This window comes from Mauremys reevesii, linkage group 2 (assembly GCF_016161935.1).
Source record: "Mauremys reevesii isolate NIE-2019 linkage group 2, ASM1616193v1, whole genome shotgun sequence".
In the NCBI taxonomy this organism is placed as follows: Eukaryota; Metazoa; Chordata; order Testudines; family Geoemydidae; genus Mauremys; species Mauremys reevesii.
In genome coordinates, this window is record NC_052624.1 from 268,917,599 (window position 1) to 268,944,395 (window position 26,797).

The 26,797-nt window shown below is 47.2% G+C and overlaps 1 long non-coding RNA gene across 1 annotated transcript; it reads left to right on the forward strand.

The window, feature by feature from the left end:
• Positions 1-23,477: 23,477 nt before the first annotated feature.
• On the forward strand, positions 23,478-26,320 carry LOC120396611. Its single transcript, XR_005593251.1, has 3 exons — positions 23,478-23,643; positions 25,389-25,651; positions 26,044-26,320. It is a non-coding gene; the product is annotated as an uncharacterized LOC120396611 (long non-coding RNA).
• The last annotated feature ends 477 nt before the right edge of the window (positions 26,321-26,797 follow it).

Sequence of the window (26,797 nt, forward strand, 5' to 3'; positions counted from 1 at the left end):
GGCACTGGGGCTGGGAGGCTCACTTCCAGCTGCAGAGTAGACATACCCATTAGGATTCTGGATGCCTTCACCTGCAGACTGTAATTCTCTTTAAATCACTGTCAATTGTGTAGCATGACTGTGGCTTATAAATCAGCAAAGGCTGGTCTAATGCTTTCAAAACCACAAGGTGTTGTAGGCTCTACTGTGGCATTTAGAGACAAGGTTGTGCTATGGGGATGGGCAGGAGTCACAGGTAAAACACCAAAGAGACAGAGATGTTGGAGGCATTGTTCCTGTAGAGTGGTGAGGCAACTGGGTTTGCTAGGGAAAGTACACTCTGAAGCAGCTCACAGCCCAGTCCCATCTTTGACATTTCTTTACTCTTCTGTATTGTTCCTTGTCCTCAAGAGACTTGGTCCAGAGCCCAATGAAGTCAATGACTGTTTTTCCATTGACTTCAGTGGGTTTTGTATGAGGACCAAGAAGCACAATTATTAGAACTCTGGCTAGTGAGAGAAGGTTACAGACACCTTCTGTACCCCTTGTGCCACCAGTGAGGACCAGAATCTGACCATCTGAGTACTATGTATTAGCATTAATTATTATTTTATTATGCAGAAGTACAACAAGGAGTCTTGTAATGGATCGAGTTTCAGAAATTGGCTACAGTAACATAACCGAGACCTGCGTTTGTCCAGTATGTCTCCGAGACCGATTCTCCTCTTAGCTACAATGGTACTAATCAAGAGTAAGTCCACTGAAGTAAGCGGAGTTACACCAATGTGAATCTGGTGTGAGTGGGAGAATAAAAATGAAGAGTTGGATCCTTAGCTGTTGTAAATTAACGCAGGTCCATCGCTGTCAACTGCACTGTGCCAATTTACACCTGCTGTGGATCTCATTCACCTCTTAGATTGTGTGCATGCAAACCTTTACAATGTCACTAGTTAGGAGGGTGACACTGATGACTTTGATAGCTGTTCAGTTTTGCCATATGGAGCACAACTGGAGATTTCGGAAACTTGCTAATTACCTGTCTTAGTGACATGCTGCCTGAGAAGATGAAGAAATAGATGTGCCCTGCATTTCATGGAAGATATTGTGTTTGCAAACATTCCATAGCATATGTCTCCAGCTTTAAAAGACTTGGTTTATTTATACATTAATTACTTCAGCACATTGGGAAAAAAAAGAGTTGTTAATACAGGAGCTGTTTAAACAATCAAGTGATGACAGCTGCTGCCATTTATTAAAAAGTGGCATTTGCCAATAAGAATGAATAAAAATGTAGAATCTGAAAGGGGGTTCTTCACTAAGGGACCAATCCAAATCCCACTGAAATCAATGGGAGTCTTTCCATTGACTTCAGTGGCCTTTGGATCAGGCCCTAACACGCTTCACCCATGACTGAGACGGTTGTATTCAAGGACTGGTACACCGTTCAGAGTCACCACCTGGGACGTTGGTCCCATTAGATAAGCTAAATAAAGGTGGGCTTGGGTCAGTTCTGGATGGGAATTAGGAATGGAAGGTCAAGGTCGTGCTGGAAGGGATGCTGATGGTTTAGTAAATGGCACTCTTCCTCAGAACTGATGTTGCCGTGTGGTGCAGAGAGGCACTATATTGTTGGAGATGCCATATTTTTGGTGAGACGTAAAACCAAGATCTAACTCCAATCCACTTGTGGTTGGTAAGGGTCCTGTGGTGTTTTTTGGCAATACCACTCTGTCTTGGAGCACCACTGGTGAGGAGGAATGCAGTCACAGACTCTGCCTCTGAGCAAGGCATGGGGTTTGGCTGCTCTAAAACCTTCTTAGTTGCTGCTGACGGCTACTTCTGCCCCCGCAAGATTTTGGTTGTGCTGTACAGCATTGGCGTTAGGCTGGGGTGTAGCACACCAGGTCCTACAACTGGTTCATGACTTGTAAAGTGCATTGGGATGAAAAATGTTGTGTCAATGTATTAATATGGTACAGAATAATTAGTAATTTTTGCCTCAAGGCAAACAGCACGACCAGTGCTGTTATCTGGTCCATCTGGTGGAGATGCTTACATCTTACAGATTTTATTATTCACTAATAATATAGAGCTGTGATGGGCAGAAATGATACATAAATTGTTCCTGCACAGATGGCTGCGGAGCAACAGGATTCCTCACCCTTTTGACTGGTTCAGCAGAAAATTGCTTGCCTTTCAGCACCATTTTTAGCTAATACGTGGAAGATATGAAACTGTTAAGACATGAGAGACTCCCAGCTCCCTCTGCTATGTAAGGTGTTTATTGTGCTAGTTGATTATTCTCAGAACTATTACACTGTGGGCACACAGGATTAGAGTAGATCAGCTGTTCTCAAACTTTAGCAACCCGAGGACCCCCATTTTGATGTAACTTTTTTCAGGGACCCCCAAGCCTCCCTGCTCACCCCTGCCCTGCCCCTTCACCTGTGCACACTCACTCCACCCCCCGCCCCCGTTGCTTGCTCTCCCCCGCCCTCACTCACTTTCACCAGGTTGGGGCAGGGGGTTGGGGTGTGGGAGGGGATGCAGGTGGGGGTGCAGGCTCTGGGCAAGAGTTTGGGTGCAGGCTCTGGGTGGGAGTTTGGGTGTGGGGTGCAGCTTCTGGGCTCTGAGAGGGAGTTTGGGTACAAGAGGGGGTGCAGGGTGTAAGCTCTGGGAGGGAGTTTGGGTGTGGGGTGCAGGCTCTGGGCTGGGGCAGGGGGTTGGTGTGTGGGTTGTGGGCTCCGGCCAGGCGGCGCTTACCTCAAGCAGCTCCCAAAAGCGACCAGCACATCCCTCTGGCAGCAGCTCCTAGGCAAGAGAGGGGCCAGAGGGTCTCCGTGCTCTGCCCCTGCCCACAGGCAGCCCCCAACGCCCCACAGCTCCCATTGGCCGCAGTAGATCTCTGATGGATAAGCAGCTACATTCTTAACACCTTGCAGTATCATCAAGTTTTGAGTGCCTCCTGTGAGTTTAATGGGAGTTGAAGTTATTCTGCACCTCATTGGAGGCAACTGGCACCTTCCAGAATCAGCCTCTTAGCTAACATAAAAACGAAATAATTTAACATACCGTGTAAGTGGGATGGCATGTGTGTTAGCAATATTTGCACATGCAATGAAACAGTCATGTTCGGCCTCTACAAATAGGGAGTTGGCCAGACTCTTCATCTCTATAAACGTTTGAGGCATGGAGCATCTAAGTTATATCTTCTGGGTAAAGAACACTAGTGAATATGCCTAATAAGAAAAATGAACCGATAAGCAAGGAAAAGAATACCCTGGGAAGCAATGAGCTTTCATCTTTAATTCTATTATCACTTCAAGTTTGAGAACACAAATCCAAGCAGCCACTTGTTAATCAATTCTTCATAAAATTTACATTGTCTATATATTATTATGTATTTATTTGTTTCTGGTCACAGCTAGGATGCTTCAGATGCTCAAGACAGGACAGTCTCTGCCCCCATGGAGCCCAGTCTATGGACAGACAAGTAGAGAGCTCAGAGCTGGTGTGTTTGGCCTCATTCAATAGTCACTGGAGCCCATCAAGCCCTCGGTGGTTTGCATACTTATGCCAGTAGTTACTGAACAAGTGCTAAATACTGTAATCAACATAGATTAGTAATGAGAAGGGCACAAACCCCGTACCATTCAATGCCCAATCCCTTCAACCTCAGTCTACATCAGTTAAATGTGAACATAAAGGCCGCCTTCATTATTTTGTATGAGTCCTGATGCCCTTTGCTGTGTACACCAGTGTCTGAATTTGGGGCGTGTGTGTATGAAATAGCAGGTTATATGGAGTTAAGCTGTATACCCAATTATCAGTGCAGAAAAGGAAATTACAGTTGTGAAAATGAGGGAGAAGGTAGCTGGGAGCAGGGGTGGACTCTTCCCCACAGATCAAGCACTGGTATCTAAAAAATGAATTGGATATTGCTGGAAGCAGCAAAGAAAGGACTCTGCTTTGATGAGTTTGAGCCACGATCATTTGTCTGGTGTAAACAGAACGATTTCATATTCATCAAGAAACCTGTCTTGTAACATGTATGCTATTCTGAGAAGTCACAGAACAGAGTTCTTCAGGAAACCACACAAATTAAAGAGCTGGGTCGCTAAGAAGCTTACAGTCTTGGTGACATCCAAACAGCGAACCTTCTCTGCTGGTGATAGGAGCTAACCCCACATCCTGTTTGAAGAGAGAGCACCTGCGCAAACTAAGTGATTTTATTTTTTTAGTAGCCTGATTAACCTATTATTGTCATCTGCACTTTTCCTTTGTTTGGTCATTATAGTATCACTGGTTGTTAAATCTTTGAAGAGGACTGTGAAAAAGACAACAGTAAGCAGAGCCTGGTAAGCGGGCTGAGGAGGTGCTGTAGGGGAACCTCTACACCTCTGTGTTACAGGGCAGGTTTCCCTCACTCTGAATTCCTCTCCTCAAACATTTCTTGCAGAGAACTCATGGCGAATTCAACACCAAGTGCTCTGTTTACAGTGTGAATATAACAGAACAAGTTCCCCACAGCTCAGGGTTCTTACATTGTCCCCAAGCACAGGGTGAGAGAACTCACCTCCCTGAGATGCTGGGCTTCTCTGGTCCTTCTTTCCAGTCTATCCCTTTTCCTCTTCCTGTCTCCCTCTTCGCTGTCCTCAGCTGATGAGCTGAGCTCCTTTGTTAACTGGTTAATCATTCCGTATAACCATCTCCCTAATTTGCCCCATGTGGGGACACTTACCAAATGCTCAGAGTAGTGAGTCAGCCTAAAGCCATTCATACTCTGTTACCGCCTGATCTACATTTCGATTTGCCAAGCTTCGGAGGGTGCTGTTTGGCAACCGCCCCTGCTGCAGTACATTTAGCTTCCTGATGTTAGGTTGCCACTTTTAGGAATCCCACTTCCGGCTGCCGCTGTCCAGCAGCGGACCATAGAACATATGGTATCGTATATTCCAGTGGTTTTCATACTGTGGGATGAGACTCCAAAGTGGGTCGCAACCCTGTTTTAATGGGGTTGCCAGGGCTGGTATTATACTTCTTGGGGTCTGGGGCTGAATCCAAAGTCCAAGACCCACTGCCCAGAGCTGAAGTCGAAGCTTTAGCCCTGTGCAGTGGGGTTCAGGGGTTCGACTTCAGCCCTGGGCAGCGGCGCTCAGGTTACAACCCCTCCCCTGCCCCCAAGGGCTGAAGCCCTCAAGCTTTGGCTTCAACCCCCCCACGCCCCCCGCCCCAGGACAGCAGGGCTTTGGCTTTGGCCCCCTGGCCCAGGGCAGTGGGGCTCGAGCTTCTGACCCCTTCCTGGGGTCATGCAGTAATTTTTGTTGTCATAAGGGGGTCGCGGTGCAATGAAGTCTGAGAACCCCCGCTTCTATCTCAATGCTCTGACTTCGGCTATGTCTACACTGGCAATTGAATGACAACATTTTTGTCTTTCAGAGTTGTTAACCCCCCCGCCTCTCCCCCCGAAAGACAAGAGCCAGTTTGAACAGCACTTTGTCGGCAGGAGCACTGCCCTGCCGGTCGTTGTGGGGTGGAAGTATTTTGTCAGCAGGAGAGCCGACAAACAGCGGCTACGCAGCCATGTCACTAAAAGCTGTGTAGTGTAGACCAAGCCTTATTCTGGAATAAGAACATCCACTCGGGGGGGTTGATTAGGAATAGCTATTGTTCTCGAGGGTATGTCTACACATACAGAGTTTTTGCGCTGTAAGTTTCACTGGTGATAGAGAACCGGTGAAAGTAAAGCACTGGTTTATGTACTCACTCAGTTCCTCAGGCGTCAGAGAGTGTTTGCACTACCAGCACTTCCATCGCCGATGAGAGCAGCGCTGTAGGGCAGCTATCCCACAGTGCAGCTCTCTCAATAGATCTTGTGGGAAGTGGGGGGTGAGCGGAAGGCATTCTGGGTCCCTGCTCAGTGCCCCATGCTGCCCTGCTTCTTGTCTCGGGAGCCCCATTACTTCCTCGTTTCTTCTGTGGCATTTTTTTTAAAAACCTCCTGCTGTCTGGCTGCTTTCCCCGCCACATCTACAAACCAAGGGAAAGGGAGCTGCAAACTTCCCGGGGCTTACAGGGGGAGGGGCGGAAGTCCTGCGTCAGAGCAGCGGAGATGCTGGACAGAGTGGTCACTTTTGGAACTGTGGGATATCCTTCGGAGGCCACAGGGTGTTTACACTGGTGGAGCGTGTCTTCACTTTCACAGCAGTGCAAAAAGAACAGCGGTAAGAGCTGTACGCCTCTCGTGAAGGAAGTTTCACCACAAAAAGTCATTAACAAGTGCAGACACTCCTGCGGTTTTAGGGCAAAAAAGAGACTTTTTGTGCTTTAAATGGTAAGTGTAGACATACCCCTAGATTCACACCCTACCCTAACCTGCACTAATTTCCCTGTATAGAAAAGCCCTAAGAATGGAGAAATAACAGTATCTTATTCTTATTCTGGATTAAGCTTATTTGGAACAGGTCACAATTACTCCAGAATAAGGGCATCCACATGGGGAGTTAATCAGGACTGCCTATTCTGGAATAACTGTAGAGAAGTCCTTAGAAAAGGGAGTCAAACAAAGGTCTCTGAAGCTGTGGACAGAGGTAAAAAAATATGCCCCATACATCTAGCAACTAAGAAGCAAGGAAGAAGATTTAATAATACCTAGCTCTTGGATAGCAGTTTTCATCAGTAGATCTCAAAGTACTTTATAATGGTATTATTCTCCCCATTTTACAGAGGCACAGTGAGACGTAGTGACTTGGCCAAGGTCACCTACCAGACCAGGGATCGGCAACGTTTGGCATGCGGCCTGCCAGGGTAAGCCCCATGGCGGGCCGTGCTGGTTTGTTTACCTGCTGCATCCGCAGGTTTGGCCGATCGTGGCTCCCACTGGCTGCGGTTCGCCGCTCCAGGCCAATGGGGGTTGCGGGAAGCCACAGCCAGCACATCCCTCGCCCGTGCCGCTTTCCGCAGCCCCCATTGGCCTGGGACGGCGAACTGCAGCCAGTGGGAGCCGCAATCAGCTGAACCTGCAGATGCGGTAAGTAAACAAACCGGCCCAGCCTGCCAGGGGGCCTACCCTGATGGGCCGTGTGCCAAACGTTGCTGATCCCTGCACCAGACCAATGGCAGAGTCAGGAATAGAGCCCAAGTCTACTGAGTCCTAGTCCAGTGTTCTATCCATGAAGAGAAAATATACGCGCCACTGGCTTACAGCCAGCACACACATGCACTCAGGCAGACCATAGTCATAGAGACAACAGCATAACCAATAATGAAATCCTTTGTTACCACATGTGCAGGTACATCAAAAGGTTCCTGTGGAAAACCTAATTTAAGCTGATCTCGCTCTCTCACCACAGGGCCTGGTTCAAATACTAGGTCCTTCCTTTATACCAGACAACAAAGGTCACAATCACAGCACCATGTGCCCAGCTCAGTTGGGAAGGACAGATTCTCCTATCAGTTCCAAGTGGCTAATTTCTTTCTTTCAATCAAGTTACAAACAGGCAGTTCCCTCTGATGCAGGGGGGTATTGACATGCCTGCAGTTAAGCATGCAGCCAGAGTGCTTGTTCTTTTGAAGATTATGAAGACATTTCCCATAAGGAATTAAAACAAATAGTTTTGCTCAGGTGAGCCCAGGAACAAGGGTGTGGGTGAAATTTGCTACCACAGATGGTAGTCCACCGAGGGTAACAGAGGTCTGGCAGCACCCTAGTGCAATGGTATATACACCTCTACCTCAATATAACGCTGTCCTCAGGAGCCAAAAAATCTTACCGTGTTGTAGGTGAAACCACGTTATATCGAACTTGCTTTGATCCGTTGGAGTGCACAGCCCCACCCCCTGGAGCGCTGCTTTACCGTGTTATATCCAAATTCGTGTTATATTGGGTTGCATTATATCGGGGTAGAGGTGTATTAGAGGTCTCTGGCCAATGCCACTTGATGCATTTCCCTTCACTCCTTAACCTGAAAGTCTTTTAATCCCAATTTGATATTGCTAGGGCAAAATCACTTCTGGTTTTAAAAGTGGGAAAGGGGGGTGGAGGCAGTGAAGCTCCATGTGCAATTCTGCTTGCATGGGGCAGGATGGCTCAGGGCAGGGAGACAATGTGCTGCAGCACCCCTTCCTGCTACTTCATAAAATGGCAGCATGGCTGCTGGTGCACAGGGCTGGGAAACAGAGGCCTGGCCAATGCCCTTACATTGTTGGATTGTGGCCACTTAGCTCCTTAGGGTCTGGCTACACAGCAGCTGGGAGTGTGTCACTCAGCACTGATAGACAGATAGCCGCTAGCTCTGCTCAAGCTAATGTGCTAAAAATAGCAGTGTGTGTGGCTGCGGTAGTGGCTCGGGTTAGCCACCCAAGACTATGCCCAAGGGATTGAGTGAGCTTGTGCTTGGCCAGCTAGCCAAGCCGCTGCCTGTGCCATCACAGCCACACTGTTAATTCTGGCTCGCTAGCTCCAGCAGAGCTAGCACATGTCTGTCTACCCCTGCTGGGAGGCACCCTCCCAGCTGCAGTGATGTCTACACACTTAGAGAACGGCTGGGTGTAACAGCTGGGCACTTCAACTCGTCCTCAAAAAATTGATGACCTTGCTAGCCTCTTTCTTAGGCAAGGCAAAGGAAGACATTCCCCAGCACACTTACTTCCCCCTCCTCCCTGTTAAAAGTGCACCTGTCCCAAACAAGCCATGTTTTTACCCCTAATAACAATCTGCCTCCCTGACTTGTTTCCCAGATGTACCTTTGTACCTGTCCCACCTCTTCCACACCAAAAGCTCTGGATTTGGGTTCAAGTATGTCATTATGCAGTGTTTATGGGTTCGGGGGTGGAGCGGGGCAGGTGAAGGGCAAACCTTGAAAACTCTGGAGCGGCCTCTTCACAACTGATTGGTTTTTTGGTTTAATTGGGAACAAGCCTTTGAACATCACTTAATTATGCTGCCCAGCTCTGGGCTGAGACCGATGGTCCCATGTGAAACGGTGGCAGCGTTTGATGTGAAGGAGAAGGGGATATGAAAATTGCACTTCTGTTGTAGCAATGCTGAGAAATGAGACTTCTCAGCTGATCAGGATGTTAGACCACATTACTTCCTCACTCGGAATGAGGACACACCCAGTGGTGAGAACAAAACAAGCTTGTTTTGATCTTCAGTCTCTCTTCCTTTCACTTTTCAGACTCCCCCAGCCTGCCTGTTTCTACACACAGCAGGTATGTCCTTGCCTATGAAAGACAGGACTTAGCTTTGGCAGTTGTTCCATTAACTGTCTGGCATCATAAGGAGCTGTGATGCTATTGCTCAAGTGCAATAAGATCCCTCACATTGTAAGGTATCAGTGCACTGGTAACCTTCTTAGTTTTCTCCATTAATTGACAGAGTTATTACGTATATGAAACCCATACTATTTTAAGCTTGTTTAGTGAAAAACATAATGACAAACACAGCTCTGATGCCCTACAGTGACCTCCCGGTCCACTTGTTAAATTCGTCCTGAAAACATTCCCCTCAGAGCAAGCCCCCTTTCCTTAGTTAATTTATGGGCTGATTGGGCCCAGCACTACGCAAGGTTAGTGAAGAGTTTTGGGGGACTCTTCCTCCCCTTGGGCATAGTTTGTCATAATCCCACAGTTTGCAGTTCTGAAAATCTCATCTAGACCATGCAAGTCTGGCACTGCTGAAGCTGGCCAGGTGGTTGGTGAAGCATACACCTGGGGGAAGCAGCCTTGCTATCCCTGCATACTGGGTGGTCATAGAACCTGCCTAAGGGAGAGACGGCTAGCACAATGCACCTCTGTACTGGCTGCTGCTGCAGCCAGTGCCTTACTGATATATATAAAATATTTTAGGAAATGCAAAATAGTTTACAATTATTTCTATATTTTTGTGTATATCAGTTTGGGGTCAAATTTTCAAAAATACCTAAGACCCATTTTCACAAGTGAGTTAGGCAATTAGGAGTCTACGTTCTGCTGACTTTGAAGGTGACTTTGGGTCCTAAGCTCCAGCATGCATTTGGAGGAAGGGACACAAAGGTGGCCTGGTGGGAAGAAGGAAGCAGCAAATGAGCATTAGAAGAATGCCAGATCTCATCTTTTCCCATGGTGCTGATGGACCCAGAGCTTCCTCTATGTTACTCTAGAATGAACCTTCTAGATATGGGCATTACTGAGCTATGCTCAACACTCTGAGCCTCAGCAATAGACAGAACATGGTGATATATCTCCTGTCATTCATTTTCTGGAACTTGGTAGGTGAAAAGTGTGTGTGTGGTTAAGGGGGGAGGGGAGGGGCTGTATTGCATTCACTGGGATTGCATTGATGGGACTGTATGACAGGGAACTGGGATGGTCCCTTCCAGTTTTATGTCCTGTGTTCCTATCTGTGTACTGGATTGTACAAAAAGGATGACCAGGGAGTGTATTGCATGTGCTGCTCATGAAGTAGAATTATCTCTGAAGAATGTGAGGATCATACTCTGTCTAGCCTTCTCTTATGGCTTCTGCAGCAGAAGTATGAATATGCACAAAGAAAGAGTAACGGAATATGTTTTAAAAAGCCCAAAGCAATTGAAATGTCAGCTCACCAACACTGAGCACTAGATGGGCCTGTGGTCTGGGGAAATGACAGTATGATTGGGGAAGGCACATGGCCTCCCCAACTGTCATCAACTACTCTGTCCAGAGCGTAGGTATCTGCATGAATAGGGAGTGTGAGGATCAGGCTACTGAAATGAGAACACAAAGGAACTAGGGATTGGGGGTATAATGGGTTCTCTTTCCCTCAGTATCTCTCTCAATTCTTCCTCTCTTTCACTTGACATAGATACCCACAGAGGTCATTCATTCTAGGAGTATGATTAATCCCAGTACAGGAGGATGTACAGGGGATGCAGCCACCATATACACCACTTATGTGGTGATGACATCCCTGTGATGCTTTGCAGAGCCATGTGATAAATAAAATGTATCTCAGGACTACAATTTATCATGCACTTTGGGCCATTTTCCCTTCCCACTGCCCACCGCTCCATCTCCCTGCTAACATTCCAAACCTCTGAGCAGTTTCCAACAGCTGTCCTTAAGAAATACAAAACACTCACTAGAGAAATATTCCATCCTTTCTCCCAAAATGCTGAAATTCCCCCTCAAAATCACACTGCTCTGGTGCCCAGAACAGCAAAAAATATCCACCTCCCTTTCCATTTCTTATAAGGAGTATTGAAGATTAAATCTCCTCAGTGTGATAGAGATGCTTGCTATGATCTGCTTAGCTCTTGGAAGTCCAGGGCCTCTGGGCTGCTGGCCCTGCGCTGTGTTCGCCATTAGGGATTTTTTTCCCTGAGAACCCCCTGTAACATTTCACGAACCCCCAGTGGTTTAGGAACCCCAGTTTGGAAACCACTGCCCCAGGGTGATGAGTCTGGCAGAGATTGATTCAGTGGCTTTGGTCTATTTGTTTTAATATAATTTTGTTTTCTTTGCTCACCCCTTATTGAGAAAATTAGAGCTTAAATTACCTTTCATCTTCCAGGTCAGCCATGAGTTGTAAAAGGTTCCTAGTAAAACAACGGGAAGAGGATTACATGCAGGGTCCCTGCACCATACCCATTTGGGGAAGAAATGCCAGAGTTAAATTTCCAGTCCTGCCTACTACATGCTTACAATCTTCACAAGCCACAAGTTATGACTATCCTTCCCTCCGCCCCTCCTGCCCAGAAAAAGATGAACCTTAAAGTAAGGCTGAAGAATGTAATCAAAATGGGATTTATACCCAAGATGTCTTTAAATGTTCTTGTAGTATTTAAATAGAGTGGAAGTTATCTTTGTTATTCGTGCCAAGCTGTATCATTACTTTGGTATATCCTGTCCTATGAAATGGGAAGTGGTTTTGCAGACTTCCTTATATAGGGCCTCTGTTTGAAATAGTTTTGGCATAATTTTTTTCTTTAGCTATGAGAAAATGCAAACTTTGTTTACATTCTTCAACCCGCTGCCCTTTTATCTCAGAGCAAAGCTTCATTTCTCTTTGAAAGGTAAAATTTCAATTTCCTTGCTCATGAATACAATTGTGCTAATGCGTCTGATGGGACCATATTTTATTGACAGTAAGTTCAGGGAAGAACTATCTCTGCACTTGGCTTCATGGCTCAATAGCCTCAGCTATGGAAAAACTTGCCACGACAAAACCGAATCAACCAACAGAGACAAGAGTGTTGGCTGATAATAGCGCTGTCAGAGACATACTTGGGCACCAATCTCAAGACGGGGATCCAGGGAATCGAAATGGGGTGGGTGGGAAGCAGAAGGAAAAGTATCTGGGTAATATTGCTAATGTGGGATCACTACCACAAAGACAAAGAAGGAGGAGGAGAACAGGGGAGAGAACCAAATTCACAGTCAGAGATTTTTAAAATAGTAAATTTCATGATTTCAGCTATTTAAATCTGAAATTTTCACTGTGTTGTAATTGTAGGGGTCATGCCCCAGAAGGAGTTGTGTGTGTGTGTGTGGGGGGGGTACCAGGGTCCACGACCTGCCCCTCTTCCTGGAGCCGGTTTGCTGCCCCCAATGAGGCTCAGAGAGGCTTCAGGGTTGTGCAACACCCGTGTCTTTATTCACTTAAGGTTGTCCCACCACCAGTGTCCATCTATATACAAGCTTTACAGGATTAGTCACCTCCTTTACAGGCAGTCAGCCTTCAGCTAGGAGGCCTCCAGTTCCCTCCCTGCCTGACTTCTCGCTGGCGCCCCACTGCTTTCTGGCTCCCTCCCAGCCTTTATAGTCCTTGGCTTGTCAGGCCAGCAGGTGTTGCCAATCCTCAGGCCGGCATCAGGCCTTTTCCATCAGCCCCAATCTGTTTCCCCTGATTGGAGCTGACTGGGAAGGGGCTAATTAGGTGCTTTTGCACCAGCACCCTGCTATATACCTCCCCCTTTAAGCTGATGCTGGGCTTTTCTCAGCCTGAGGTTTTACTCCAGGGATGGCCTCCCTGCCCATCTGGGTGGTCCCCAGGCTCAACCCTCGGGGTTTTGGAATGCCCCACCCACAAAAGGTGCATTGGGCAGGGGGTGGGCCACCCGACAAGTCCACCTCTGCCCAGAGGTCGTCACATCAGTCACAACCTTGGGCAAGTCACCCTGTGCGTTCTCTTTCCTTCCCTAGTGGGGGAGATGGATCAGCGCCAACTGCCCTGAGGCTGCCCCGTGTCTCTGGTTTGGGGCCTCTGCCTATTGGAGTTTGGGCCTCCCCCTTTTTGGGTTCCTACCCTCTGAACTTTCTTCAGCTTCTCTTCCTCTATCACTGGGATTCTCTCTGGGGGGTCCCATCCTGGGACTTCTCTTCCCTCATGGGTCACTTCCGTAGGGTCTCTATCCTGGCTGTGTGGTCTAGGGTTCCTATCCTTTTTCCCCTTGAGGTTGTGGGGACTCCCCTTTCTCAGGGTCTGCCCCTCCCTGAGGGGTGTGGGCCCCTTCCTCCAGGTTCTTCTCGCTTGCTTTCTCTGTTGGTCTCTCTTGCTTTCTCTGTTGGTCTCTCCCTCATGCCTTCTTTCCTTTTTGGGGCAGGGTTCCAATCCAAACCCAGGATCACAGGGTAGGGCATCCCCTCTATGACCCCCACCCGCTTCCAGGCAAACCTTCCCTGCACCTCTAAGGGTACCTGGTTCAAGGGACAATACTCCCCATCCCCATGGATGCATTCCACCATCATCCTTTCCCCAGGGATAAGCCAATGATGCTGTATGAGGGAGCGGGCTGAGGCTGTATCCACTAGATCCCTCTGGGGCTTTCTCCCCACCTGCGTCTTGCAGGATCCGATGCTCCCTTGCGGGGGAAGTCTGCCTCTGCATATTCCCCCGTCCTTTAGACAGCGGCTTCTATGGTGCCAGGCTGAAGTCGCCGCACCCAGACCCGCATGCTATCAGGGAGGCACTGCACAAACTGTTCAAGGATCACCTGATCCATAATCTGTCCCACTGTTTGGGCGTCGGGCCTCAACCACCGCGTCGCCCAGTCTGTCAATTTCTGGGTAAAGACCCGGGGCTGCACGCCCCCTGCACATCGGGCTGCCCGAAACTTTTGCCGGTATTTTTCCGACGAAAGCCCCAGGCGGTCCAAGATGGCTGCCTTCACAGAATCATAGTCTCTAGCCTGGGCATCCGTTAGGGCCATATACGCTGCTTGCACCTCCCCATCAAGATATAGGGCTAGCCGCAGGGCCCAGGCTGTCCTCTCCCATCCCATGCCCAGGGCCACTCGCTCAAAGGTACCCAAAAAGGCGTCGGGGTCATCCACCGGAGCCATCTTACAGAGGCTAAGGCCCAGGGGCTGGGTGCCATCTCCCCCTGCAGGACTCACCAGCTTCTGCAGGAGCTGCACTGCTGCCTGTTCTTTAATAAGTCCTGCAAAGTCCATTGTTGCTCGGCCTACCAAGCAAGTAAAGCTTGCCTCTCCAGCTGGTGGGATTGCTGAAAGTGTCTTCTGCATCTCCCTGTGTTGCTCCGTGAGCCACTGCAGAGTGCCCTCCATCTCCAGGTCACCAAACTGTGTTTCTGGAAAAGGATCCTGGACAAGCTCCCACATGTAACAGGATCCATGACTTGCCCCTCTTCCTGGGGCCTGTTTGCTGCCCCCAATAAGGCTCAGTAGGGTGACCAGATATCCCAATAAAATCGGGACTGTCCTGATATTTAGGTGTTTGTCCCATGTCCTGACCAATGTTTGGTTGGGATGCAATTTGTCCCGATATTTTGCGGCACTCTGGGTTTTTTGGGGGTTTTTTTGGCTCTGCCGGCGACCCCCCACATGTGTCCTGATATTTTCTTCCTCTCATCTGGTCATCCTAAGGCTCAGAGAAGCTTCAGGGTTGTGTAACACCCGTGTCTTTATTCACTTAAGGTTGTCCCACTACCAGTGTCCATCTATATACAAGCTTTACAGGATTAGTTACCTCCTTTACAGGCAGAGTCAGCCTTTAGGTAGGAGGTCTCCAGTTCCCTCCCTGCCTGACTTCTCGCTGGCTGCCCCCTGCCTTCTGGCTCCCTCCCAGCCTTTATAGCCCTTGGCGTGTCAGGCCAGCCTGATGCCAGCCTGAGGACTGGCTTTTCCATCAGCCCCAATCTGTTTCCCCTGATTGGAGCTGACTGGGCAGCACCAGCACCCTGCTACAGGGGGTCTGAAGGTTATTGTGGGTGGGGTTGTGGTACTGCTGTCCTTACTTCTGCGCTGTTGCTGGCGGGGCATTGCCTTCAGAGCTGGGTGCCCAGCCAAGAGCCACCACTCTCTGGCCACCCAGCTCTGAAGGCAGCGCAGAAGTAAAGGGGGCAATACCACGACCCCCCCTAAAATTACCTTGTGACTCCCTGCACCTCCCTTTTGGGTCAGGACCCCCAATTTGAGAAACTCTGGTCTCCGCTGTGAAATCTGTACAGTACAGGGTAAAAACACACAAAAGACCAGATTTCACGGTCCATGACACGTTTTTCATGGCTGTGAATTTGGTAGGGCCCTAGAGATAACATAAGGAGAAGGAGAAGGGGAAGGGTGGAGGGGAGATGGGAGAATGTAATGGATTCCTTGTACACAACTTAATATATCGTTATTAGCATAGCTGACTTTTATTTCAGATGAAGGAAAATAAATTGTAAATATCAAGGGCAAACTCTCTCCCCTGGACCAATCCCCTGTCATCTGGATGCAGGACCCAAGCTGAGAATTCCCCTTGGTGGGGAAGATGATGTCAAATGGACAGACCTGGATCTTATGCAAACAGCTCCTTCCTCCTGCCCCGCCCCCACGTACACCCTCCAGCAGTGATTGCAGGGTCAAGGAGGAAGGTGGTGTGGTGGAGTCCTGCTAATTCTTAGCTGGCACTGGTCCCCTAGTCAAATAAGTTAGAACAGCTCCTAGACAGTGTCTGGAGATTTTCTCAAACTCAGTGTGATAGAGGAGAAAAAATGGGAATGGGAGGGTGGCCATGAAGTGGGGGAGGGAAATTGAGGATGCCTGACATCCCTCAAAGATGGAAATAGCAAAAAAGGGTGGAGGGTGAGAATGGGAGAAGAAGCTGAAGAAATGTAAAAGGATAAACAAGAAAAGCTTAGGACCAGAGCATATAGGCTAAAGGATGTGATCCTATTAATGCACATTTCTGAATATTATTGTATTTGGCTGGCAGATGGCCCTATGCTCTGTGCACTTTGGAGGGGTGGGGAGGGAGAAGCATAGAGTAGGGGATGGTACAATACTGTCGCTGATGAGGCTTGGATCAAATTACCTTAGTGACTCCTACTGCTGGATGTGTAAGTAGGTTTATAGAGCAGGCATTTGTCAGCATTACACGATATAGCAGCTAGCATTTCTCCAGCCTGGATTTTATAAGCTCGGGGATGATTCAGGCACTAGGCTGTGTCAGGAGCAGCAATGAGGGCATAGCTGTGGGAGTGAAGGCAAGAAAAAGTTAAAAATGGGGAGGGAAAAAGTGAAGACAGAGTGATATTAACGTTAGCATTCGTGCGTCTGAGTTCCTTGTGTGTGATGGAGAAGGGAGAGCTAGTGGAGGGGAATGATGGGCCAAAAGAATGATTTTAGCCGCAAAATTCTGCCTGGGTATAAGAAGGGCATGCTGTATGTCTGCAAGGCCCGAGAGGAGGTGGTTTCCCTGGTCAAGATGAGAGATAACAGCAATTTTTCTAGCAAACGTAGCTTCTTTCTTTGGCACCTTCTCTTCTCCACTTTCTCCATTACATTTGGACCCTGCTGTTGTGTTTGTGTCTTTCTAGAGCTCCCCAGGAAGGCTATGCTGGTGGTCGTACTGGTGTGTGTGTGTGTGTGTGTTTTCAAACTAACTTCCAACTTCCATCCCCAGCAAAACTCCTGTTTGTTTCATTAGATGAGGCCATGTCTACTCTACAAAATTAAGTTGACCTAATTTGCGTCGGCATACAGCTGCTGCAGTAATTGCATCTCTTGTGCATGCATTTTGCTCTTTATGTTGGCATGCATGTCCTCACCAGGAGCACTTGTATTGATTGTGACATCAGGGTGGGGCATTGTGGGACAGTTGGTGTAAACAACGCAGTGTCTACACTGACACTACATGGACCTTGACTCTATGCCACTCGGAGAGGTGGAGTTATTAAGTTGGCATAGCAGGGCAGTTACATCAGCAGGAACGAAATGTAAATGTAGACACTTCCGTAGTTAGGTTGATGTAAGCTGCCTTGCGTCAATCTAACTCTGTAATGTAGAACAGACCTGAGTCTAAATCTCCAACAGTTGTCAGTGTGCATTAAGGTAAAGATAACCTGAAAAAAACGTCATTCATCTATTTGTAGCTTCCTGTCAAACGGTGTGTGTCCTGTAAGGCAGGCCACTGCGGTGTTTGCACAGCTCTCCCAGTTCTCCCCAGAACAAGGGAATTCTGGAACTTGTAGTACAGAGGGACCAAGGGAGTTAGAGGCAGGCGAGGATTGCTATGAAGAGGGCAAGCTGTGTATAAACTCCCCTTCTGAAATATAGAGAGAGGAGAGATGGAACAAGCTGTGGATCTCTCCAGCTGCTGAAGCAGCAAGGGGTGAGTCTCTCCAGGCCGAGTGTGCGCAGGAAGCTGGGCCGTGGCTGTTGAAAGAGCTGGGAGGCTCAAGAAGAAACTTGGGAGGTGATGCCAATGTTGTCAACTCTTGTGAATGTCTCATGAGTTAATGGGATTTTGGACCCCTGCTTCAGGTAAAACACCAGCCTTCACCTGATTTTGGGGAAGCGTAATGTGGGAGTGATACTCCGGTGCAGTTCCCTGTAGCTTTGGGGAAGTTGCAGTGACATACAGGCTAGACACAGAGAGTTCTAGTCCCAGCTCTTTCACTGGTTACTGTTAATATGTCACAAGCCTTACTATGAATCAAGATCTCATGCTGCTGCCTTGGTGGGAAATTCTCATTCACAGATAACTGAGGGCTTGGCCAGGGTAATGCTTCAGGAAGAAGGCTCGGAATAAAACCTAGGTCTCTAATATCACAAAGCCACTGCTCATCTTTGCTGTACAACCTTGCAGAAGGAGTGTGCCAAATTACATGCAAATTTGAGTATCTGGGCCCAATCTCTTAGCACAAATGCAGTGTGTTGGTATCCTTTCATCTGCAAAAGACAGTGGGAATTGCGTCCTGTGATGTAGATGGTTTGCAATATCTCATGTGACTGAATAGGCTAATCTGAGATTTGCATGATCTTTGGCAGTTATTGCAAATGTATGTATCTTGCTTGGAAGCTGCTTGCTTCCTCTGGGCTCTTTTCTCCTCAAGCTGTAGGAACCAGCTCCTGTCATGGAGTTTGAACCCTGATGGAGATGATGGCACCACTTGTTACGATCACTTGCCAAGATTTCCAACTGGTCAGGATCAGTGGTGGACAACCTGTGGCCTGTCAAAGTAATCTGCTGGCAGGCCGCAAGACAATTTGTTTACATTGACCGGCCTCAGGCATGGACGCCCAAAGCTCCCAGTGGCTGTGGTTCACCATGTCTTTATAGTGAAGCTTGGGATGCCCTGTTCTTGTTCCCGCTTATAGCTCCGCATATAGCATATCCTTGAGTATGCATCCATCTTCCAACCTACTCAGATTGCCCAGCCAGTGCAGTCATCTTTGCTTGAGCAGGGCTGTCACAGTTGGTAAATTTTCCCTTTGAAGAACCTCTATATTGGTGATTTTATCTTGACATTTGGTGTTGAGTATGTGGTGTAAACAACATAGGTGGAAATCGTTCAACCTTTTCTCCTGATGAGCATAAGTTGTCCATGTTTCCCCACCATACATGAGAGTGCTGAGGACACAAGCTTGGTACACTAGCATTTTGGTCTTGATGGCAAGCTTTAAGTAGCAGATTTATAAACCCCTAACATAATGTAGCTCTGTCACCCTTTAGCATCTAAGCCACAATAGGTGTTTATAAATCTGCTACTGCATCTGTGCTATGAGATTGGACTCAAATACTCAAAAGTATTTAAGCCTTGAATGCTTAGAAGTTAGAGGCCTAAATACCTTTGAGAATCTGGACCTATGATACAGGCTCATGCTTTCTTATCCAGAGTTCATTCTCCACAGAAGACATAAACAGAGAAAGTGTTAGTCTGGCTATGCTGTCTGTAGTCACTAGACCGGTCTGTCCCCAGAGTCCAGAAGAGAAATTGAGAATACTGGTGTCCAGCATTTCACTGCTGTCTCACAAATACTAGTGTAATGTACTTTCAATGTGCGTGTTGTTTCTCTTTATGGACTGGCCAAGTTGAGAATAACTGCTTGCTTTCTTTCCCCCCCCTCCAGTTACTTTCATAGGTGAAATGAAAGCTATCTGTATTGTGGCTCTGAAGGTTGTGGGCCCAAAGATGGACCTTGTGAGGGTAAAGAAATATATAGAATCATAGAATCATAGAATATCAGGGTTGGAAGGGACCTCAGGAGGTCATCTAGTCCAACCCCCTGCTTAAAGCAGGACCAATCCCCAGACAGATTTTTGCTCCAGATCCCTAAATGGTCCCCTCAAGGATTGAGCTCACAGTGTAAGGACCCTGAAGTAATTGTGGGAATGATTCTATAGTACAAAATGTTGGATTTAGAAGTGGATGTGATGCTAATATTTGTTTTGCTGTTGCATTTTGGCTAATGGGAACTGTCCCCGTTAAGATTAGAGTGAAATATGTTGGAGAATTTGCCTGTGGGGGATCTGTGTAAGCTCTGGATAGGTCAGAACTAGAGTTAATAAACTTGTCTTACCAGAAAGCAAGCCTCATTCTCCAAGGTGTAACGTAAGTGCACAGGCGGGACTGAATGGATCAGAATGTAGCTAATGTATCCTAGAGCCTCTGACCTGTAGGTCACCACTTGGCATTCTGCCCAGCTCAGCTGGGATTCCCATCTAATGGATGTTTGGTAGCCCTATAGCAGAGGAGTTTGGGGAGTCCCAGTTTTGAATCCCATGTCACAAGCTCACTAGTGGGCTTTCCAGTAGCCTCTTCAGGGCAGGGACAGTCTCTTCCTGTGCATTTGTTCAGTGCCTAGCAGGGCTGGCCTTACAGTCGGTGGCATGGGTGACTGCCCAGGGCGCAGTGGTTGGGGTGTGTGTGTCATGGTCAAGAGTCTGCAGAAAGGCTGTGCCCACGCAGGAAGCAGGGGAAGGGGATAAAGAGGGCTGTGGGTGGGAGCCAGGCACTCACACACGTCCCTTCTTCACCCTCCCCGCAGCACGACACCTGCAGTGCCACCGCTTCTCCACCTGCTGCTGCTCTGCATGCTGAGCGGCCCGCTGTATGGGAAGCAGTACTTAAAGGGCACCCAAAAAAAGTTCACTCAGAGGGCCATTTTCCCTAAGGCTGGCCCTGATGCCTAGAACAATAGGGCCCTAATCTGATTTTGGCTGGGTCCCCGAGAGAGCGCTCTGGCAGCAGGTGCCAAAATCTCATTATTTCCAATACATTTGCAAGAGTTGGCAACATTGTAGTCACACATGTTTGGGATGGGTCGGGGGGAGTTTGAAAAGCAGAAGATGGACCAAGGAAAACATGATTTAAACCTTTTAAAAATATCTCATGGGTTTTGGGAGGGTCTGACTCATGATTTTTGACCATTTGAGGTTGGTAATACTGGGAAGTTGTTTGACTTTTTGAGGTGACACAGCGCTTTGAGAATAATTGAAAGAAGTGGTTTTGGGCAAAGAAGCCCAGTTGGCTTCAGACCTGAACTGGACATGTGCTTTCCACAGAGTTGGCTGAAGCTCAACTTCACCTTACCGCATCAAAGTGAGAGTTCATGCAGACACCCTCAGGGCACGTGTGACCCAGGGAATACTAAAGGCAGAATTTGTTTGGCTGCACTGGACTGTGTTAGGGTATATCTTCACTGGAGAGTTAGCTCAGGCTCTGACACAAGGGTTGTCCCTAACTCCACTTCTGTCCACACATGAAAACTTCATACAAGTTTAGTGGTGCTTTCAGCCCAGGTTAGCTAGCATGGCTGGGGGTATGAGCTAAAATCTAGGTTCCAATTTCATTCATGCTGGTAACCCATGCACTTTTCAGTGAGGGCACGGGCTATATCGCTCGAGTGCTAATAGTCCTCCAATGCCTTCTCACTGTGTGCCAGAAATACAGACAGGTTTCCCCATAATTCACTGGGAAAGAATACTAGAGCAGCTCATCTTATTGCAGCACAGAGGACCATGGGTCAGGCCCCCAGAAGTCTTAGTGACACACAGAGGGGAGTGCAGCACCAGAATATTTGCAGTGTATCTGCTCGCACCAGGGCTGGGCTAACCTGGGTGGCAGTCAGCCGGACTGACTCTGCAGTGAAGGCACACCCTAGAAGGGGAAGAGTTTTTGCTTTTAGCTGAGGGAATTTGCTAGCAAGGGGGAAACTGAGGCAGCAGCCACACTTGGTGATCAGAAGATAAGCTGCTTTGTTACACTGTCTAATCTAGAGCCGGGCATCCCAGTATCAATATTATCCCACTCCGGTAGTCCAAGGACAGTGTTGGCTAAAGCTCCCTGCCACACAGAGGTTGGTCATGTAAGTTCTTGCAAGCTGCCATTTAAAGAATTTACTGGTGGGAAGGTGACACATACCACCCTGCTCCATAATTCACCCTAGCTTTGAAACACATGTGTCTGCCTACATCCCTGGTTCCTTCTCACATCAGTCTGACTTTGTATTCTTTTTTTGCTCCTCTGTTTTCCCTTGCTTCTTATTCTTTCCCTTTTCGTTCCATTGCCTTTTCCCACCGATAAGCTGTGATCTTCTGAGCACGGGAAGTAGCAGCCACAGCCTCAGCCACATTCCTGGTTTTATGAGTAAATGCAATGATTGTTTGTCATGTTTTTTACAGCAGTGCCTGAGGACCACCCAGGAATGCTGCACTGTACAAACACACAGTAGCAGATGGTCTCTGCCCTGAATATGGCAGATCCTTGCATCTTGGAATTATTTTATTCAGTAAAGGCAAAATGGGAAAAGGTAGCCTATTGGTCTGATGGCTGAACTGAAGAAGTGCTCTTCCTATTTAAAAAGTACACCACCAGAGGTTTAGTCTAACTAGATGAAAAGCGACAAAGAGTCCTGTGGCACCTTATAGACTGACAGAAGTATTGGAGCATGAGCTTTCGTGGGTGAATACCCACTTTGTCAGACGCATGATGGTTGGTCTTGATGCAGATTAGAAAAATTTGAGGGGCACACATCCCTTCCCCCACCGATGCTCCATTGATAGTTGTGCCCGGAGGATAACTTCTATATCTCCCTCCCTTTCTAGACTTATTATTTCTTCCCCGGTTGTAATGATCACAATCTTTGGAATCAGCTGTCAAGCAGCAGACAGCAGGGCAAAATGCAAGTATATTTTTCTAATTTTGGGATGGGGTGTTTTTGCTCCTATCAAAGTTAATAATAGCGATGTGCTGGGTTTTCTTTCTCCGCACATTTATCTCATGTTTAACAAGAGGACAAGCAAGTTCTGATAGGTTGTCACTGCTTCAGAGAGCCAGTGACAATAAAAACCAATGTCCTTATCTTATCTACCTGTGCCGCCAAGGGGCGTGTGAGATTAGTTTAGCTGGTGCCCCTTTCACTAAATATGTTTTGCAAGGCTGGGGGATGGTTTACATGGCATTTGGAAAATGTGACTGGTCTCTTTCCAAACAGCTCCCCGGTGTGAATGTGTATCCTAGGCTTCCTTTATATGGAGATCATTCTGATCGTTCCATGCTCTGGAGCTAGCTTTGGCAGGGGATGATAATCCACAGCCCTGTAGACTTCATGTTGGACTGAGTGAGTTCTGTGGAGGGCAGATGTGTAACTGGTGTAAATTAAAGTCAACACAGCTTTTGTAATGGCTGCCATCTTGGCCAATGCATCAGGGACTGCACTAGGGACCTCCGGAGCTAAAAGCAGGAGCTGCTACAGTTTGAGCTAGAGCTCCCTTGCTGGAGTTGTAATAGACACCTCGCCTTTGCAGACCAGGCACAGAGGCAGGGGACATAATACACACTGACCAGTGGGTTGCACTGTGATGATTTTACACTAGCAGAGGATCTGCCCCTAGAACTGTTTTTTTAAATTTCCCCTCCGTAGCTGAAAGTTTTTCAACCGCTTTTGCATAATTAATTATTCCCTTATTATTTAATGTTTTACAATGTTTTAAGTGCTGCAAAGGGGGCAAAGGATTTAAATGACATACTAGCAAAGCTAATTCAGCTAAACAAATGTCTTTCTATTGAAAGTGAAGGTTGTACAGTGCACTGGAGATAGAAACCCCCATATAAGAAAGACTGGTGACAAGTGGATGGCTTTTGTGCAGTAGATGGATTGTATTTATCAGAATGCTTCTCTCTGTCTACTCTATCTCAGTTCTTTTAAGGTGCTCGTCACTAAAGCTGGTTGGAAAATTTCTATTGAAAGGTAAGCATTTTCCTCTGAGCTCTCCTCAAATAAGGCTTTCTGCTCCTGTTACAGTTGCTCCTAAACAGAACACAAAATCAAAAGCATCTGAATCAAGGATTCCAAACCATGAAGTCTGAGTACTCAAAATGACACAAGATCAAGTTCACTCATCCCAGTTCCTTAGGGATCGCAGCATACATATGGGAAGTCACTGTGAATCTCTTGCTGCTTTAAATTATTCCAGGTATGGGATCTGAATCATGATAATTAATTTAACTTCTTGTAAATGTTACACAAACATTAACCAGTTATGCATCTCCCCCGCCCCCGCTGAGGTATTTCAGGAAGGTATTTTTAATCCCCATTTTACAGATGAGGAAACAGAGACTGAGAAATTAAGGCACTTAACATAGTTGCCAATATCCATATTTAGGTTCATGCAACAGTGGCCTGCTTTTCAGAGTATCTGAGTACCCACAGCTCCCAATTAAGTCAATGGGAATTCCATATAGGCAGTGTGTGCAGCATAAGGCTCTTAAAGCCCAATTCTGTTCTGATTTACACCTTGAGCAACCCTATTTATGTTAATGAGATGTTCATTTAGAGAATTTGTCCCTCAGCTTTTTTGTTGGCGGTGGGTGGGGAGGAGTACGAGAGAGAATGTCGTCACAGCCATTTGCAAATATACGGTCATTTACTGCTACTAATTACTTCCCTACTATCTCTGTTCAGCTTTACCATTTTGGCTACTAAACAGAGTAGCCTTAGGGTAGGTCCATACTTACCGCGCAGGTCGACGCGGTGAGTTCGACATCTCGGAGTTCGAACTATCGCGTCTAATCAAGACGCGATAGTTCGAACTCCCCACACGCTCCGGTCGACTCCGGAACTCCACCACCGCGAATGGCAGTGGCGGAGTCGACCTTGGAGCCGCAGAGTTCGACCCCACCGCGTCTGGACGGGTACCTTAGTTCGACCCCCCCCTCGTAGTGTAGACCAGGCCTTAGTGATCCAAAACTCAATGATCCTGAAGTATGTGTGATCTGAAGTAGTGTCATGTTCAACTAGGGTGACCAGATGTCCCGATTTTATAGGGACAGTTCTGATTTTGGGGTCTTTTTCTTCTATAGGCTCCTATTACCTCCCACCCCCATCTGATTTTTCTCACTTGCTGTCTGGTCACCTTATGTTTAACCAAGAATGCTAGAGGAAGAAGAGGCTGCCAGGTCCCTGAAGCTCTCCCCTTGCTTCAGTCCTGTGGCCCTTAACAGAACAGAGGATCAGAGCTGAAATCTGACAGTGTAGTGTAAGAACCCAATTAGACAAGAAACATCACAGAAATGGATTTAAGAGTTGTGAGGGGCTTCTGAGAAGAGCAGTTAGCTCAGCTGGCTGTTTATAGTCTGAGTGGCCAACAGACTTTGAAGTCTGTGCTCACGATCAGGTCACACTAGTGCTGAGGTCAAAAGTCGCTTCTTTGGCACATAATTTATGTGAACGTTTTAGGTATCATCTCAAAATCCAAACTGGGATCCAGATCCAAATTTGCTAGTGGCCTCTCTCTCTTATCATTGGACAAGCCAAACCCCTAAATCCAACTGTACCTGAACTTTGGGGTGTTTAGAATCCCTCATTGGACTTATTTTTACATAGAAGGCGCATGTGTACAACTCCCATTATCTGTGGGCACAATTTGTCCCTAAGGGCCTGATCCAAAGCCCATTGAAGTAATTGGAAATGCTCCCGTTAATGGGCTTTGGCTCTGGGCCTCAGAGAGGGAAATAAAACCTGACTAGTTTCCTATTCCTGTAGTTAAACACAACAATCATGTTGGCCTCTCTGGACACAAAATACAATGTGATCAAACAAACCACACCATTACCTGGCTGCGAGACAATCTGATAGTCTTTCCTTTTCAAAGTGTGAACGAAAAATAGCTCTTGGAACTAGAAATCAATGAAGATAATGTTACCCTTTCCCCTACTACAGCCTGGGCCTCAGAACACCTACACGCTGACCTCTTGGGCCTAAAGTCAGTGGAGCCTGAAAGCTGGAAGTCCTTGACTGGTGGCAGCAGAGAGAAAATCATCACCTGCTCAGTCACAAACACGCGGCACCTGCATCACTGTTTGTTAAATAAGATCAGCTAATAGTTGCACAGCGGCTCTTCAAAGCTTCATGAAAGAATTAATGAAGGTTTTATAGATGCCGTTTCTCCACAGCAGCCTTGGACTTCGGCTCTGGAATTTAATGTGAGAATTCTGACTTTACATTGAGTTTCCTGTTTATAAAGCTCTTCAGGATAGGGAGAACTGGTGTAATAGGAAATTGGCACCAGTTTGACATCTGGGGGTCTGATTCTGATCTTGTTTACACTGACATAAACTAAAGTTAATAGAGAAGTTACACTGGTTTAAAACCAGTGCAAGATCAAAGCTGGACTCAGATCCTATGTAAGTGTGTTCAGTGTGATTCTAGTTTGGTCTGTGAGAAGAATGCAGGTCCCTTTTTAATGTAATCATTTGGATACACTTGTTCCTAATTTTTATGTCACCTTCAGGATTCTGGATTGATTCCTAATCTAGCCACGTGGATTGTTCTACTGAAAACAAAAACAACTTTCTGCACCTGCTTTTCTTTTCAGGTTATTCACCTCAGTACGTGATTCAGAAAACAACCATCTGAAGTTAGCATTGTAAATTGCACAACCCAGGGAAAAGCATGTAAGAACAGGAGATAAGATATTCTTGATCAAGGAGATCTGGCTGTGGAACCAACTTCCAGAAGAGACGAGACCAAGGCCTTGTCTACCTTACACAGTTTTGTTAGCAAACGGCAGCATTTGCCGACAAAACAGTGGAGGTGCACACATTACAAAGCTACTTTGGGCGGCAAAACTCTGCTGTTTTCCTGACAAAATAAAACTATCTTGACAAGAGGTGTAAAGCTTTTTGCAGCAAAGTTAAAGTGACAAAACATTAGTGTAGATGTCGCCGTTCATTATATCACCAGAACTGGCCTCCCCCAGTATCCCACAATGCCCACCGTAACTGCTCTGCTCCCTGTTTTGAACTTGGCTGCCCTGCAGGCAAATGCGACTCCCCTTTCAAAGCGCCGGGAAGCTTTGACATTCCTCAGCGTGGAAAGCAAACAGAGCTTTTGAGGATGCTGCCCCCAGTAGCTGAGGAGGCCATGCAGGAACACCGGATGGGATCACAGAGCCATTCATGTGAAATTGGCAGGCAGGCAGAGCAAGCTGCTGCTGTGAGAGGTATGGGAGGAGAGACTGTTGTGCTGTGAAAAGCCGGGGGCTGCCTCAGGATTGGTTGGTCAGGCTGCTATCTGAGCTTAGAGAGACAGCATGACGACACACTCGGTCTCCCACAACACACACACTT